This window comes from Sapajus apella, unplaced genomic scaffold (genome assembly GCF_009761245.1).
Source record: "Sapajus apella isolate SASKATOON/1434 unplaced genomic scaffold, GSC_monkey_1.0 scaffold188, whole genome shotgun sequence".
NCBI lineage: Eukaryota > Metazoa > Chordata > Mammalia > Primates > Cebidae > Sapajus > Sapajus apella.
The window spans coordinates 1,161,999-1,169,340 of record NW_022437128.1 but is presented as its reverse complement, the minus strand read 5'-3'; the positions used below and the strand labels follow the sequence as shown (position 1 = coordinate 1,169,340).

Here is a 7,342-nt window from a genome sequence, read left to right as displayed (position 1 = left end):
AGACTGGAGTGCAGTGGCGCGATCTCTGTCACCAGACTGGAGTGCAGTGGAGCGATCTCTGTCACCAGACTGGAGTGCAGTGGAGCGATCTCGGCTCACTGCAACATCTGCCTCCCAGGTTCAAGTGATTCTCCTGCCTCAGGTTCTCAAGTAGCTGGGACTACAGGAACGAGCCACCACGCCCAGCTAATTTTTCCATTTTTAGTAGAGACAGGGTTTCACCATGTTGAACAGGATGGTCTCGATCTCTTGACCTCGTGATCCACCTGTCTCGGTCTCCCAAAGTGCTGGGATTACAGGCATGAGCCACCGCGCCTGGCCTCCTTTTCCAATTCTTGAAACCATTTTTTTGTCATAGCTTGGGCTGTGTATATCTATGGCTAAAATTCCTTCTCTTTACTTTTGCTTTATTTTTGTTTCTTTTACTAGCTTGCTATATGAAGCTCTTAATTAATTTCCAGACTTTTTTATCTTTTTTTATTTTATTTTTATATGAGACACTTCATGAATTTGCATGCCATCTTCACACATGGATCATACTAATCTTCTCTGCGTCATTTCAATTTTAGTATATGTGCTGCCAAAGTGGGCACTCTTATTTTCTAATAGAAGTATCTAAGTAACTTCTAAATGCTGCTTAAACGCATATCCTCATATCTGCTCATGTCCTCATGACTGTTTTTTTTACTTTAATTCTACACTGTCTGATATTAGCATTGTTCTAACATCTTTGTTTTAATTAGCATTTGCCTATTATATATATTTTTCATGCTTTTATTTTGAACCTTAGGAGTTTGTTTTTGTCTTGTGTCTTTTTAAATGGCATATTGCTTGACTTTGTTGATATTAACAATGTAAAATTTTCTGTTTCCTAACAGATGAATTTAGTTCATTTTATATTGTGAATTGTTATGTGTTTATCTAAATTTTGCCAATTTATATTGTGTTTTCAACTTACAGTTCTATGCTTTCTTCTTTTATTTTTTAAATCTTCTTTCCTACCTTCTGCTACAATATTAGATTTCCTTGTTTCTTTTGTTTTACTTACTGTTTTTCTGGATTTTGTTTTATTCATCCTTATATTCGTAACGTGTACTACTTAATTTTGCTTTAAAAATTAAAGATAATCAGCATCTTCTTCTAAGACTAGATAATAATCTTTATTGACCATCTTCCCTCCAAACTATTCTTTCCACATTCTCCATCTTGTTTATGGCATTCTTTTTAAAAATAAAATAATCATTTATTTTTCATGATTAACAATTACTTAGACTTACAACAATCGGCATTGTTTTTGCTTAACATTATTTGTTATATGCTACATCTTTTTTATTTCTTGCCCAGATAAAATCCTTTAGTGGTTCTTTAAACTCCACATGTGTGTGAAAAATTTTCTAAGGCTTCTTATGACTAAAAACAGCTCTACTTCACCCTCAGCCTTAAATGAAAACTTAGCTGAGTATAGAATTGAACATTACTTTTTCTCAGTACTTTGAAGATTTATTCCATTTTCTTGTTGTTTATTATTTATTATTGTTGATAAGAATCTACTACTAGTTTGACGGTTCTTCCTACATAAATATATTTTCAAGATTTTATCTTTGTTTTTGCGCTGTGCATTTTAATTATAATGTTTATGAGTGTGAGATATACTTTTTATGAGTGTAAGATTATCCTGAGCAGGAAAAATGAAGTGAATCTCAGACCCAGAATGGAAACTCTTGAATGTTTTCATTTACTCTGAGCAGGATAAATGAAGTTAATCTCACACTCATAAACATTCAATAGTTTCCATTTGGTGGACTCAACCTTTCTCTAAATAGAAAATTTTAACTTTAATTGCTATGAATTTAGCCCATATTTATATCTATATCTACAAACTGTAGTCTCTACTTCTAAAATTACTATGTATATAAAGATTTTCCTTCCGTCTTTCAGATCTTGCAACTTCTCTTTTGTATTTCTTATCTGCATTGATTAAGTTAACCCCAGATCTTAAAATCTCCATGCTTTTACCTAATAGAATTTTATTTCTTACTTATGAGAAGTCCAAAACAGGAATTCCAGATTGGTGGATGGCCCTTCTCTCAGCATTGTCTTAGGCACTCAAATTCATCTTATCTAAAGTCTCCACCATCTTCAAATAATGACTCCTAAGTTCATCATGTTTGTCCTCCATAAGTGAACAGAAAGAAAAAAGCTTGAAGATCATGAGTAGATGATCTTCCAAGATCATCCACTGGATGACTTTCCTAACACTTCTAACAACAGTAGATTGGCTAGAACTCAATCATATAGCCACACCTAACTACAAGGGAATTTGGGGGAAATAGTCTAACCATGTTGCATTAGTTTTCTATAGCTGTTCTAGCAAATTACCACAAATTTAATGGATTAAAACAACGCAAATCTGTTACCTATCAGTTCCACAGATTATAAATCTGTCACATATGTCTCACTGAACAATAATCAGGTTGTCAGCTAGACTGCATTCTTTCTGGAGGTTCTAGGAACAAATCTGTGTCCTTGCTTTTTCAGCTTCTAGAGGCTGCCCACATTCCTTGGGTTCATGGCACCCTTCTTCTATCTTCAAAGTGAACAAAAATAAATCAAGTCTTCGCATCACATCATTCTGGTTTTCTTCCATTTTAATATCTCTTTCTCTTACTCTCTTCTACCTCCCTCTTTAACTCTTAAAAATCTTTGTGATTATATTGGACCTACCCAGATATACCAAGATCATTATCCTACTTTAAGGTGAGCTGATTAGCAACTTTAATTGTATCTGCAACATTAATTCCCTTTTGCCATGTAACCTAACATATTAAACAGGAAGATCATCCCAGGTTCTTACAATGCATGACTGTGGCCTTGATTTCTGCTGGTGATCAGGTGTTTAAGACTCAGCGCCTGTAATAAGATATCACATGGGTAGTGAAACTTCTCATTCATTACCAAGCATATGGGTTCCTTCTTGATATACTCTTCTTGAATATATTACTTCTCTTTTTAGTTTTCCAGCGCAGCTCTAGTTTATAAACTTTAGAAAATACAGTGCTCAAAGTAATCACTTAAAGGAGAGGATGAAATATCCCCCTCAATAGTAAGCACACTTTCACTTCTTTGACTCTTTAGCTTCTAAAGAGTCAAGTTCTATTCAAGAACTTCCTGATTTGATCTTTTGGTATTCATCTCTACAGGACACAAGTGAATTTTGGAAAGTGGAAACCCCTATTGGAGCAGTTAGGTGGTAATTGTTTGGTGTAACAAAAAATATTTCAAACAAAGGGAAAAAAGAAAGAAAATTAAGGGGAGAGAGGAATAGGTGAAAGAAAGGTGCAGAAGGAAAGAACAAAGCAGGAGAATCACCAATGAAAGAAGACATATGAACAGAAAAATGTCCATAGATTGAGAAACTAGCAATCTCCAAAAATATTTTTATTCTCTTAATCGCCGAAATTAAAAGATAGTTTGCATAGATCTTGTAGTCAAAAAAAGTACTGCAATCCATATGTAGATATCCAGCTGATCACCACATTGCATTCCAGTTGATAACAGGAATTGAAATATGACTCATTTCTATCCTCTTTCCCAAACCTTTCTGCAATATAGTGTCTATGGCATCTAAGTTCTCCCTGGACAACCAGAACTCATTCTTGTTTTGATGTGTTTTATTTTAGCACTGTCTCAATCAAGTGTAGGTAAGTTCCTTTACTTTTCTTCAATCGTGCTGACATTTAGTCCCATTTAATCAAGAGTGTATCTTCCTAAACTTTCCAGACTTCTTCACTGAAGCACAGCAGAAGCTTGAGCTTCACATTTCTCCAATTTCTTTGTTCTCCATAACCAGACATCTCAATCATCAGTCAAAAGTATAGAAAATAAATGCAAGTTTCTAGTGGTTTATTACGATGATACGAAGAGAGCAATTTCCAAACCTGAAGTGTTGAAAAAAACAGAGTAAATAAAGAAGGGTGAGAGCAAGAAGTTAGTAAGAAAAATAAGATGAGAATGAAGATAATAAAGAATGAGAGATAAGTTATATTAGCTGTGTCCTCAGAATTTCAAAGCTTTGCATGGCTGGCAGGAAAGGGTAGCCTTCCCTGAGGCATCCCGAAGTCAGGCTGGCAGCAATGGAAGAAATGCCTAATTTCCTATCTCCCTGAGCTGCAATGGACACTAAGGGTTTGGTGCTCCCAGGAGTTCCTTGTTCTGCTACTTACCCCTGCTCTGTCCCTGCAAAAAAGAAATAAATGGATAGTTTTTTAGCCAGACAACCACGGGAATTTTTTATTTGCATTTCTTTTTAGGAAAGCAAAAAAAAAAAAAAATCGAATTTCCAAATTCTAAGTCTCTTTGGTGTGTCACAGAGCTAAGGAACATTCCCTAACTCTGCTGAGCTCTTGTCCTTCACCTTTTCCTTCCCCATCATTGAGCATTTTGTCTGAAATTAATGAGACCTTTGAAGAATGAGAAGTCCACTGATTAAAGAATAAAGAGATGATTAAAATGGCTTAGCTGGCAATCAGAGTTCCAGCAAACAGTAATAGCTTCATTAACTTAGAAATAGGAGGCCTCTTGAGAAAGAATTCGCACAGGGCATTCTCTGGACTGTGATAACTTGGGAAAGAGCCTCTCAAACCAGGACCACAAAGATCTTGATCCTATTATTTCTTTGAAAATCTTGAGCTAGCATAGTGCCCAAGATAGAGGAGGCTATGGTTCACTACCCCTACATGTATAAACAGATAAGGACTGCAGTCTGAAATGGTGATATAATGTGTGTTGAGCATTATGCTCCAAGCTCTGTCATAAACACATTTTCTCCATAATAATCCTAGGATGTAGATATTATTATAAATCCTATTTTCAAAATGAATAAACTTAGGCATAAAAAAAAAGCAGGCAGAATAACACAGCTAGTAAGTAGAGGAATCAGGATGCAAACCCAAGTATTCTAGTAGTCGACGGCCTTCTGCACTTAATGAGACCTAATCAAGGGTCCCCTTTCTAAAATGATTTCAGTGAGAATTATATACTTTATGAACCAATCAACTCAGACTGATGTGGATTGTTATTCCTCAGTGCCAACTTCAGGAACCATATTTCAGTTTATTTTCTATTTCTCAATTTAGGAAAGAGAAATGATAGCAAACAGATAATAAGGGAGTACATAGGGAAGCTAAACAAAGTTTAATCAAGACTAGGATGCTCCACCTCCTCAAAGCATATAGAGGAAAAAGAAAAAAAAAAAAGATTAAGGGCCAAGCACGGTGGCTTACACCTATAATCCCAACACTTTGGGAGGCAGATGTAGGAGGATCCTTGGGACTAGGGACTCAAGACCAACCTGGACAACACAGCAAGACTCTGTCTCTGCAAAAAAATTGAAAGAATTAGTAGGGCAAGGTGGCATGCCTGTAGTCCTAGCTACATAGGAGGCTGAAGGGGGAGGATAACTTGAGCCCAGTAGGGAGAGGTTACAGTGAGCTATGACAGAACCACTGAACTTCAACCTGGGCAACAGAGGGAAACCCTATCCCCAGAAAAAGAATAAGGTCTTCCAAGCTCCCTTAAGAGTTTCAACCTTTACAAAGGCTGAGAAGAAAAGGAAAAGGGAATCACCTTCTCAGCTCATCATCAGTCCTACATGTCATTCTGGGCCTTGGCCACGCCACCAAAGTACAGCTAGTGCTCGACTTACGACCACGATTGGTTCCGACAGACCGGTCGTAACACAATTTGGTCATAAGTTGAGTAGGCTATATGTACAGTACTGAGCAACGTTTGCGCTGCCAGACGCGGAGCAGTCGTGGCTAGCAATTGTGGTCGTAAAGTCGAATGGTCATAAGTTGCATAGGTCGTAAGTCGATCAATACCTGTACAAGATACCTAAACAATCCATGAGAAAATCACACTACAGCTGGCATAGAGGATTTGACGCTCCCTGGGGAGAGTAGCGTAAGGGATTATTTTTCTGATCTTTTCTTCAAAGGGGGATTAACGCTGATGCTTTTAAGCAGTTGACAAGCATTTAGAGATGTGGCTACTTAGCACAACTCACAAGGGAATTGAGCAAGTTCTTGGTTGTTTCAGTACCATAAACCCTTGTATCTAGGGACCTCATCCTCCTTATTTGCCTCTTTATAGGCAAGCCCTGCTTCTAGAATGTCAGCCTTTTTCTTCTCCCACCAAAACTTATCCTAAGGCTAAAAGGCCCAAGAACACAGGACTTTAGTTTGTGAATTTAGCCTCATTGAATCATACAAGTTGAGCAGAAGAAAAATTATTAAACCCTGTCATAGATTACTTAAATACAGTTCCAAAAGATGGTAAGAATTATCAAACTTTGCATAGTAATTTAACAACTAATGTAAGACAAATGAGACTAATGCCCAGCCTTTCTCCACTGAATGCAGTGAGGGTTCATTTGATGGTAGCTTGTACAATTTACTATCAAAGTTAGTATTATTAAAACTTCTACAAGCCTTGCCCTAGAATTTAGATCATTTTACAAAAGAAACATTTTAGACATGAACAAAAAGAACAGAAAAAAATGCTAGGGAGGGAAGATGGTCAGTATGTTAATGAAAAAAAAATTTAAAGGAATATTCCAGAAAGAAGAGAAAATTATAAAGAATATGAAGGAAAATGTGCTGAACTTAAAGTCAAGAAAACTGGAGGCTAAAACTGCCTTTAATTTTTTGCATGCTCAGGCACTGCCCTTTCCTTTCTTGATGTCGGTTTTCTTTTCCTATAAGATTAGAACGTTTCTAACATTGCCTTTCTTTGGCTCTTGAGGCTATCACATTATGGAAAGAAGATTCCAAACTGAAAAGATGGAAAAAACAGGGAGGGTGAAATGGAAAAGACAGGAGACAGGTGGTGAATGAAACAAAATATTGGAAATATAGTTAACCCGAATATCCCCTGAAGCTTTCACTCCCGGATAGTGTCTAAGGGGGAAAAGACACGGGACCACCTGCAAGTGTGGCAACGTTATGGGCCTACCCACAGGGGAGCAGAAAGTCTAATAACCTGTGGGAGGACATAATTTCTGGGAAGACTCTTGGGAAATTAATGAATTATTGAAACTATTAACTCTAGACTGACTTGAATAATTGTTATTGTTCTTTAGGTTTACCTCAAGGATCCATGAGTAAGTTTTTCTTCTTGTTTCAAAATCTGGTGTTGTTGGGCTCCTGCACTAGGCAGAGGACTTCTCCCTGTCTTAACTATTGCCTGTTCCCTGTGATGTCAGGGTGACAGGGCTTAAGACTCATAATTCTCCACCTTGTCCTTCATTAGCCATCTTAACAGGATCATGTCCACTTTCATCACC

At 37.0% G+C, this 7,342-nt stretch overlaps 1 non-coding gene across 1 annotated transcript; it reads right to left on the bottom strand.

Moving 5' to 3' along the window:
- Nucleotides 1-486: 486 nt before the first annotated feature.
- On the bottom strand, nucleotides 487-593 carry LOC116543513. Its single transcript, XR_004265595.1, has one exon. It is a non-coding gene; the product is annotated as a U6 spliceosomal RNA (small nuclear RNA).
- Nucleotides 594-7,342: the final 6,749 nt, after the last annotated feature.